At 33.2% G+C, this 10,871-nt stretch overlaps 1 pseudogene; it reads left to right on the top strand.

Moving 5' to 3' along the window:
- The window catches only part of LOC107008152, a 10,956-nt pseudogene extending 4,523 nt beyond the window's left edge, over nucleotides 1-6,433 (top strand).
- The last annotated feature ends 4,438 nt before the right edge of the window (nucleotides 6,434-10,871 follow it).

The raw sequence follows: 10,871 nt of genomic DNA, 5'->3' as shown, positions 1-10,871 counted from the left end.
TGTGGCTGTTTGGTACTATTGGTGCTAATAAGTAGTTGTTTATGTTGAAAATAAATAATACCTTATTGAGAACTTTTGTGGAACTGATGAGTAGTATTAGTTCCCTTTTTCTTTAGGCTGAAATGGAGAGAATAAGCTTGAATTTTGAAAGTGGGTGTTTAGTACCAGGCTGTATTGATAGGTCAATGTCTTGTGCTATTCAAGATTGGAGTGTTCTGAATTCTGAGGGAGACGAAGAATGCATATAATTTTGACAGTGGTCAGTTACTATTTGTCTTGAGATATGAGCAGTTGAATACTAGAGAAGAATCTCATTAAATAGACTTTGTTGTGATGGTTCAGAATTCACATTAAGTATGGTCACACAACTATAAATTCTGGTAATTCATCTTGTGCGTCCAATTTGTTTAATCTGATATATATGGTTTGTTTGCATCAACAAGATAAATTGGAGAATATTAGATGTTGATTAGTACTAGTTTTGTTGTAGTTCTTGTTTTTGAACTATAGTATTGTTTATTCTTGATTTCAATATTCTGTCCTAGTATGTTGTTTATTGATTATTGCACTATTCTGTTGTTGTTATTGTTAGATGTTGATTAGAGCTATGAATTTAGTAGTCCTAGATGAATTACACTTAGTGATACAAAGAGTAGAATTATTTAATCTGTGAAATTCAGTCTGTGTACAGGATTAGTGTTTCCTGTAAGGACTTGGGGGTCATTTGGTTTAAAAACAAGTCAGGAATTCTAATGTAGGGATTAGTAATACAGAGATTGTAATGTAGAGATTATTTTTTATCAGGTGTTTGGTCTAATGTATTAAAAGTTGTACCCTTGCCTTCTTAACAGAATAACAACATCATGTTGCCTGGAAAGAGTATTTTGGTGAATGAATCTTTTAATGCAAACATGTATCATTAAATGGAGACTCAGATATGGCGGAGGAACAATTAGCAAGTAAAGAAGAGGACAAAAGAAAACCCAAATCACCAAAGCCACCACAATGTTCCTATCGACCCGAATAAACACAAAAAGCAATGAGATACAAACAACAAAATCAACTAAAACAAACAAACACCCAATTGGTGCCCAAGATCATAATGGGGTTGTCTGTTGAAGTAGAACAACGATCAATAAAGATACAAATGGGTTGTCTGCAGAGTTGAAGTGGAAGTATGTTATGGAGGATGACTCACTGGACAGGGTTAGTTTAGTCTTTTAGGTGATTTATCTCCGTGTAGCTAATACTAGGATTAGTTATTCCATGTTGACTTCCGTATAAGTCAACCAAATATAGGACTAACTAATACAAAGTTTGTACTGTGATCAATTTCTGCAATACGTTGAACCAAATGCCCCCTTATTGTCTTTGTTAAAAAAACGCACCCTTAGTGTCCATGCTTAAACAAGTGAAATGGAGAGATTAATGGAGATTTGAAAGGTGATTGTTCAGTGGCGAGCTGTGTTGTTAGATTGGATTGTTTTTATCGTGATGGTTTGGAAGTAGTAGCTGTGTAAGCTTGACAATGATGGGTCAGTTACAGTGGTTTGTCTTCAAGCAGTTGATTATAGATGACCATCTCTCTTAAATATAATTTGTTGCAGAGGTGGTTCAAAATTCATTTAAAAGCTTCATTTAAAGTTGTGATGTGGTTGAGCTGGTTAGTGGTAATTTGGAAGTGTGATGTCAACTTGGTTGATGAGAGTTCCTTTGTAATGGATGAGTTGTGCAGTCAATTTTTTGGTGATGGAGAAATCAGTCACGAGCCAACCCTTTGGTCAATGTAGCTTTGGAAACTCGGGAATGATGGGCTCACTCTTTACTTTTCTCCACTCAAGTACTGGACCTAGTTCATTTGACATAGGCCTCAAACTAGTAAATTAAAACACATGTATCCCAACCCTTGCTAATCGAGCATAATCATCTTTTATCACACTTTTGGAATCTAAACCTGGGGATTTAATGGTTTCTGGCCATTTGCTGTTAAAAGTTTGTACTTTGATATAATTATGAATGAATAACATTTGTTGGTGACAGATTCTGTTTTTGGTGAGTCGATTTCAAACTGCAATGTTGAATTTTTATTAAAATACATTTTTGCTAGGTCTTCTTGTCTACTAGAAGGACGTAGATGTGACTTTTTGCTAGGTCTTCTTGTCTACTAGAACAGTGACATAGATGTGACTTAGCAAAGATGGCAATTCTTTAAGTGCTTCTAGACTATTTCATAAGTTTTGACTTCTACATATACTAATAGTGTATTGCCATGTCCCTAGTCTTCAACTAAGCGCACGTGTGACAAAGACAACTCTCTCACAATCTTGCACAACTTACTCACGATCTTGCTATGCCAAATTTGCTAAATTAAGCTTTTTTATTGTAGAGAACTTGGTTATTCGGACTCTGTTTTTTACCATAAATTTTGGTTCCAAAATTTGAATACTACGTGGAGATCATTTTAATTAACTGCTTGTTTGTCAAATTGGTCCAATATTTCAACTTCAAATTTGAAGTTCGAATTATACATTCTAGGAGTTCAGGTTTTCACTCACAGAACTTCAACTTTGTTTCCATGTCCAAACACAACTTCAACTTCTAAATACCCTTTTCAACTTCAAATGCTACTTCCTTTTCTTTTTCCAAATCTCAACCAGATCATGTTCAAAAGCCTACTTACTGTATATTAGGGAAACATACAGGTCAAACATTTTACATTTTTGTTCTTCTTAAATAATAGCTAGTGAAAAATGTCGTAATGAGGTGAGTATATGGTTCATCTTTTTTCTGTAATATATATTTGACAAGTAGATATCTGGTTATCTTATTTGGATATGTACTTTGAAATTAAAGGATTACAACTATCTCAAATTGGATATATTTATCTTTTTGTTGGTTGGTTTTGTGACAATTTCACTTCGATTTAAACAAAGAGGTCAGTATTTAATTCATTATAATATTCTTTAATGCATTAATGATTTTATTTAAGAAGTTACTCCTTTTGCCCCATTTTGTATGACAACAATCGATAGGACGCTAAACATATAATTTGACTTTTATACCATTAAAAGAATAAGGGATGTGATGAAGCAATAGTAAGGAAGTATGTTAAGTTTTAAATTTGATTTGTTAAATAATTTTGAATTGTTAGAACTTATGGAAGTTATAATTTGAAACGAACCATAAATTTTGCCAAACATGTAGTGATGTCCCAAACTAAAATATTATGATGTGCGGAGGCAGTAATTTGGACTGAATTATCTTCTTGCAGACAGCTTCTTTCGTTTATTATAATGATAAAAATATTAGTTTACATGTCTTTGGTTTATTGTGTTTCGATTATCACACTATTTGCTGATGTTACCGATCTTTCTTGTAAACTTTACACTGCCTTTCTTAATAACTGCTATGCTTCTCTATTGTTTTCGTCTTGTACTTAAGTTTGATGCACTTGAGCCGGGGGTTTATTGGAAACAACCTCTCTACCTCCTCGAGGTAGTGGTAAGGTCTGTGTACACTCTACCGTACCTTGGCCCCACTTAGTGGGATTTCAGTGGGCATGTTATTGTAGTTTACATGTCTCTCTTTCAAATTTTATTGGCACACATTTTCAACTAGTTAGAAATTGATATTGCGTCAACTTATAGATTCAATTGATTGGAGGGAGATGTTCTGCATTTTGTACAAACTCCACTGCAATCTCCGTTATTCCAAGGTCCTAAATTGAGTAGTATTCCATTCTTGTGGTATATCTCATACTCCAATATAACAGATTAACTAATTAGTTGAGGAGGAAATTTATAGATAACAAAAACATGTTAATTTTGTAGATATTTGATTGTTAGGTACACTCAAGGAAGAAGATCTCGATTATAAATGTTTGACTGGGTATGTTATTGTAGTGTACGTGTCTCTCTTTCAAATTTTATTGGCACACATTTTCAACTAGTTAGAAATTGGTATCGTAGATTCAATTGATTGGAGGGAGATGTTCTGCATTTTGTACAAAAGCCACTGAAACCTCCGTTATTCCAAGCTCCAAAATTGAGTGTAGTATTCCATTCTTGTGATATATCTCATACTCCAATATAACAGATTAACTTATTAGTTGAGAAGGAAATTTCTAGATAATAAAAACATGTTAATTTTGTAGATATTTGATTGTTAGGTACACTCAAGGAAGAAGATCTCGATTATAAATGTTTGAGTTCATTTTGCTTTTAGAGGACCTTAAAATGCTAAAGAGTGACAAATGAGCGAGAGTTATTCATCAGAAGTCCCAAGGTTACCTGGGAATTAGAGACTTGTCAATACATAACAAAAGCATGTTGATGAAATGATTATGCAGATATCACAAGTGGATCAAGCTTTGCGGAGAAAGGTTGTGAATGCCAAACATGGTACTGAGAATCACTGGAGCACCACGGTTGTTAGTTCCCCTTATGGCATGGGTCCTTGGAATATATCAGCAAGTTAGGGGTGGAATTCTATCTCAATTGTAAGTTTTAAGGTGGGCAGTTGATTAAAAGTTAGGTTCTGGAACATTACAAGCTGATTTTCCTAGTCTCTATGCAATAGCCACAAGCACTCTCAAAATAGAGCTGACAATACCTGGAAGGCTGGAACTCTCAATTCAGAAGGAACTTCCAAGACTGGGAACTACAAGACCTTCTCAGCTTACTGGAGAGGCTAGGAGTTGTCCAAATCAGTGATTAATCACCTGACAGACTCATTTGGGGGGATAAAGCAATTGGTAAATATTTTGTGAAGGCAGCATACAGTTCACTATGTGCTCAAAATGAAATGCTAGTGAATTGGCAATGGAAGTTAATCTGCAAAACCGGGTTATCCCTCTAGGTGATTTGTTTTAGATGGCTAGCCCTTCATGAAGTCTCGCTCACCCAAGACAACCTCATCAGGAGAAAAATCCATATTGTCAACAGATGCTTCATGTGTCACCAGACCCTAGAGATCAACAGACATCTTCTTCTTCATTGTCAAGTAGCCACAGGAATATGCAACATGTTCATCTCAGTTTTTGGTCTAAAATGGGTTGTGCCAAGTAGTGTTAAAGATGCACTGGTTAGCTGGAGCTCATGGAAGGTCATAAAACCCGTCAGGAAAGTGTGGATGATGATCCCTGCTTGCATTTTTTTGGTGTGTATGGACAGAAAGAAACAATAGATGCTTTGAAGGAACCTCTTCCTCAAGCTACATTCTTGAGTCTTAAAGAGTTTTAACCCTCTGTAGCTGGAGCAATTTCCCCCTGTCGATTCCCCTGAAACTTTTTTGGACTTCGTTAGCTCCTTAACTTTAGATATTAGCCTTTATAATAGAGCTAACAATGTAAATTATGCATCTTCTTGATGCCTTCTATGAAATCTTTTATCCGGTTTATGGCACAGTACTCATGTTGAAATTTATTATTAGGTACAGTACCATATTACTTTGATGACCTTCGCATGAAATTTATTGAACTTGTGCAATGCTTATTGGAGTTTTGGAATGAATTTAGGCCAACTTAAACAGTGAGTCAAATGGAGGTAAATCTACCTAAGGTCAGATCAGGAGCACTACAAAGATATGTATTGCTTAAACAAAGGGCGAGCGCAGGTCAGTAACGATTGAGCTTTGTTCATTTTTCTATTTTTGTGTGTTTTTTGTAGCTTGGATCACTTCAGTACAATATTATGCTAGATGGCTTTTTGCCAAGTGTTAATGAGAAATTCTTGAGTACATATCTTCTGATAATCATTTATTTTAAACCAGTATCATATTTCTGTCATCCTTCAGTTATGTTTAAACCCTGTGCGGAAATGTCTGCACTTTATATGACTAGTAGTTCCCAATTAGTTGATGATGTAATCAGTTGATGGAGGCTGATGAGTTTTATGACGAAGATAGTAGATACTTGCTTACTTACACAGAAGTACAATACATTTCTTTTGGTATTGCAATTTGAGTAGTCTACCAAGTATTACTCCCTCCGTTCAAAACTTTTTGTTGTTGTTTTGTGGACAGGGATGTACAAGTATCAATAACAGCAACTTGGCGTTCCCTAGTTGTAACTAGGAAAATACTATTATAAGTTGTCTTACGGTTTGTGTATTTTGGTCAATGTAGAGTTTGAGACAGAAAGATTGGGCTGCTTCTTTGTTCTGGCATGGTTGGAGTTGCCTCGAGAACGTTCATCATGAAGGTTAGAGTTGTCAATGCATTCGCAAACTTACTTTTTTCTCAGCAGTGGAGGAAAACTTATTTTCTTGTCCAGTAAAGTTCCTTGTTGAAAAGGTGTTTACCATACATGGCAATACAAGTCTGCCAGTAAGACCAGTTTCGATATCCCTATTATACAATCGAGACAGAGATCTCAAAACATCGTTAAAATAGTAATTTATTATGTTATATAAGGGGTATATATTGTGTTCTTGAACTGATAATTCACCAATACTTGCACACCATTTGAATAGAGGGACAACCAGCGTTGAGATCATTGGACAATTTTCGCATTCTAGGGAGGTCACTCGCCCTATCATTCTGTGTCTCAACTAGTTCTTATTTTGTTAAAAATCTTTTGGTTGGCCCAGTGGTGGGTTTGGGACTTCCATGTCGGAGGTCTCAAGTTCGAAACCCCTTGCCAGTGAAAGCAAGGGGTTTGCCTTTTGGGTCAATCTCATTGCAACGGGCTTGTTTAGGCGGGTTATCTCTCCTATATGGTTTGCGAGTGATTTCCTAAGAACATGGACCCGGTGTGCACCCAAAAGGAGGGGGGGGGGGTAGCAAACTTAGAACTATCTACTCTTATTTCAATTCAAAAGTCTTTCATTTTTAGTCTGTCTCTACTTATATTTCGTAACTCCTAAGTCCAATGTCGTATGCGACTTTGTTTAAGATAACAAGAGTCAAAGTGCACCAAGACTCTAATAGTTGTATTTCTTAAAATTTTGTGTCTAGTCAAAACTAAGATACTTACATTAAATCGATACAAAAAACTATTATTTGTAATTTCCTTGATAATAAGATAGGACCACCCTAGCCTCAAGCAAAACAGTTGGTTTGAAAATGAAATGTCCATTCAACTAGATTATAATGTAGACATCAATTTAGTATTTATCAAACGAGACTACCATATCCTCTTTATTTAATATCAATGACTATTTAAGGACCATTTAGGGGCCCAACCTCACAAAATGTGACCTTAGGTCAATATCAAAATTAAATTTTTATGTCTATGCAATTTTTTACATGAGCTTGAAAGTCACTATTTGGTACTAGTAATCCATTAAACAAAGCAGTACAATGTGATATGAATGTTGTTTGATTTTTATCTTCAAGTTCTTTCTTCATAATCCCACTTGCCCCATCTTCATGTTCAAAAAATAATGTCACCAAGTGTGGCAAGCTCTTGCAAGAAGACAACACATTGATAAATTATGCCAAACTTGTTTTCTCCGAATTTAGCTAGATAGTCTCTTGTCGTGAAACCTTACCAATCGACGTACATTTTTTTTTCCACAAATCATAATCATTGTTTTTAGTCATGAGTTTCTACCGATAGTGTTGGTTAACTCATATCGAAAATAAGCAGGCTAATATACACAAAAAATATTCAAAATTTTGAATTTCTATTTCGTGACAACGAAATGCTAAAAAGAGAGACACAAAGTTCCCTATTTTAAAAAAAAGGTAAAAGGAAGTCGTCATTAATGAAAATGCAATGAATATTGGTCACTAGTCTATAGACCAACCCACAAGAAAAATATTTAAAATCTTGAATTTTTATCGATTGACTGATTTTTAAAAATTATAGACTAATACACACGAAAAATACTTAAGATTTTTAAAGTCTTATTATGGGAAAAAAGGGTAAAAAAGAGTCTTGTAATGTTTTTGCATAAAATGTACCTTTACCGAAAAATTCATGTATTGACACACATGAAAAACTGAAAACTCTCTTATTTCTGTTGAATTGCCCCTAAATGCTAAAAATAAAAAAGTAGTGTGAATCATGGTGAGGATATAGGTATTGTTTTCCTAGATCATTACAAACGCTTTTGTAAAGTTTCTACAAAAAAAAAAGTCTAAAATTCATATCACCAAAAAATTCATATACTAACGCACACTAAGATTGAAAAAATCACTTAATTTTTGTTGAGTGGATACTAATGTTGAAAAAGTGGTGTGGATCATGGTGAGACTGTATGTATTGTTCTCCAGGTCATTATGGAGGATCATGCCAAGATTTTATTAAAAAAAATGTCTGAAATTCATATCACCAAAAAATTTATGTAATAACACACAACGGAAAATTTAGATAATTACAAAATTCATGTTGAGTGGCCCTAAATGTTAAAAATGTGGTATAAATCATGGTGAGAATATAAGAATTGTTACCCATGGTCTTTACAGAGTTTTTGCGACGAAAGTGTTTGAAATCTATATCATCAAAAAATTCATGTACTACACATGAAAAATTGAGAAAATTGTCTAAATCCTGATGAGTGATCCTTAATTGCTGAAAAGGTGGCATTAATCATGGTGAGGCTATAGATATGATTCCCCCATTTTATTATGGAAGGTCATGTAAAAAGTGTGAAAAATTTCACATCACCAAAAAATTATGTACTAACACACACGAAAAACTTAGAAAATCGCCCAATTTCTGTTGACTATCCCCTAAATACTTAAAAATTTGGTGTGAATCCTGGTGATGCTATAGGCATTATCCCCATGTTTATACGAGGGTCCTATAATGATTTTACAGAAAAAAGTGTCTGAAATTTATATCACCAAAAAAATTATATACTATAATAAGCATCTAAAATTGAGAAAATCATTTAATTCATTTTGAGTGGCCCATAGATGCTAAAAAGTGGCTTAATCATGGTGATGGTATATGTATCGTTATCCCAAGTCATTTTGGAGGGTCTTGTTAAGCTTTTACAAAACAAGTGCTCGAAATTCATATCACCAAGAAATTCATATACTAACACACACGAAAACTTAAAAAATCACCTAATTTATGTTGAGTGCCCCCTTAATGCTATGAAGTGGCATGAATCTTGATTAGGCTATAGGTATTGTTCTCCGAGATCATTATGGAGGGTCCTATAAAGTTTTTACAAAAAATAAATAAATCTGAATACATATTATTGAAATTTTTATATACTAACATACACGGAAAATTAAGATAATCGTCTTAGTCCTTTTGAGTGGCCCTTAATTGTTTAAAAAGTGACGCGTATAATGATGAGCGTGTATGTATTGTACCCCAGGTCATTACAGAGGGTCCTGTAATGTTTTTGTAAAACAAATGTCTAATATCCATATTGCCAAAAAATTCATGGACTAACACATGAAAAACTAAGTAAAATGCATAATTCCCTTTGAGTGTCCCTTAAATGACAAAAAAGTGGTGTGAATCATGGTGAGGCCATATGTTTTGTTCCTTAGATCATTATGGAGGCTCATGTAAAGTTTTTGCAGAAAAGGTATTCGAATTTTATCTCACAAAAAAATTCATGCAATAATATTAACACATGAAAAATTGAGAAAAATGTCTAATTCCTGTTGAGTGGTCCTAAGTGCTAAAAATGTGATATGAATCATGGTTAGACTATAGGTATTCTTCCATCAGGTCATTACAGATGGTCATATAAAATTTTTGCAAAAAAAAGTGTGAATTCCATATCACCAAATAACACATGTATTAACACATAAAATTTTAAATAATCGCCTAATTTATGTTGATTGGCCCCAAAATTGGAGTTAATTATGATAAGGCTATTATTATTGTTCCCCTAGATTATTCAAAAGGTCCTGTAAAATTTTTGTAAAAAAAACAAAAGGGTTCGAAAGTCATATTATCAAAAAATTTGTGTAATAACACTAACGAAAAATTGAAAAAATCACACAATTCCTATTGATTAACTTTAAATACTAAAAAAGTGATGTGAATCATGGTGAGGATTAAGTTATTGTTCTCTAGGTCATTACAGAGGGTCTTGTATGATTTTTGCAAAAGCAAAAAGTGTCTCCGTGTCACTAGTAAAATCATGTATTAACACACAAAAAACTGAGCAAATTTATCTATTCATGTTAAGTGACCCTATATGCTAAAAATGGTGTGAATCATGGTGTAACTATAGGTACTTTTCCTTCTAGTTATTATTACATTGAATCCTCCATTCCAAATTAGTTATTATGTTTCATAATTTAAATTTTAATTAATATTTTAAAATAATGTATTTCATCAAGACATTATAAAAATTACGATTTATATTTGTGTATAGTCTTTTAATATTTAAATATTAATTATAAAATATGAAATTGATCTAATTCAATTTAACAAAACATGATACTTCTCCTGTTTCAAAATAAATAAATTTTATAACTGAGATACACTTATTAAAAAAAAAGAGTGTATTACTATCTTATTCTTAATTAAAGCCTTGAAGAAAAAAGTGACTCTTTAATAAGGAAAAACTCCATGTATTAAAATGAGGATAATTCTAAATGAAACATTTTTTTTCTTCTTGATTATAGTATGAAATACAACTTATTTTGAAACAAAGTGAAAAAAAATTTATCAGTTATTTATCACTTATTTAAAAAAGAAGGAAATAGTAACCAATATGAATCGAAAGAGTAATAATTGATTAGAAATTTAGTTGAAAATATAAGGAAAAATCATTTTATTTTATAATTAAACGTCATTTTCATGGACTTAATTAATAGGTACTTAATACTATTTTTCATCAATATGTCATTAAATGGAGTCACCTACAAAATTTTGTGAGCCCAAAAAGTTATATATTATCATTTAAAGTATCTTCAATGTCTCAATCTCTTTTTAACTCTCTCCCCCCCCC

The sequence above is a fragment of the Solanum pennellii genome, chromosome 1 (genome assembly GCF_001406875.1).
Source record: "Solanum pennellii chromosome 1, SPENNV200".
In the NCBI taxonomy this organism is placed as follows: Eukaryota; Viridiplantae; Streptophyta; class Magnoliopsida; order Solanales; family Solanaceae; genus Solanum; species Solanum pennellii.
This window is presented reverse-complemented; position numbering and strand designations above follow the sequence as displayed.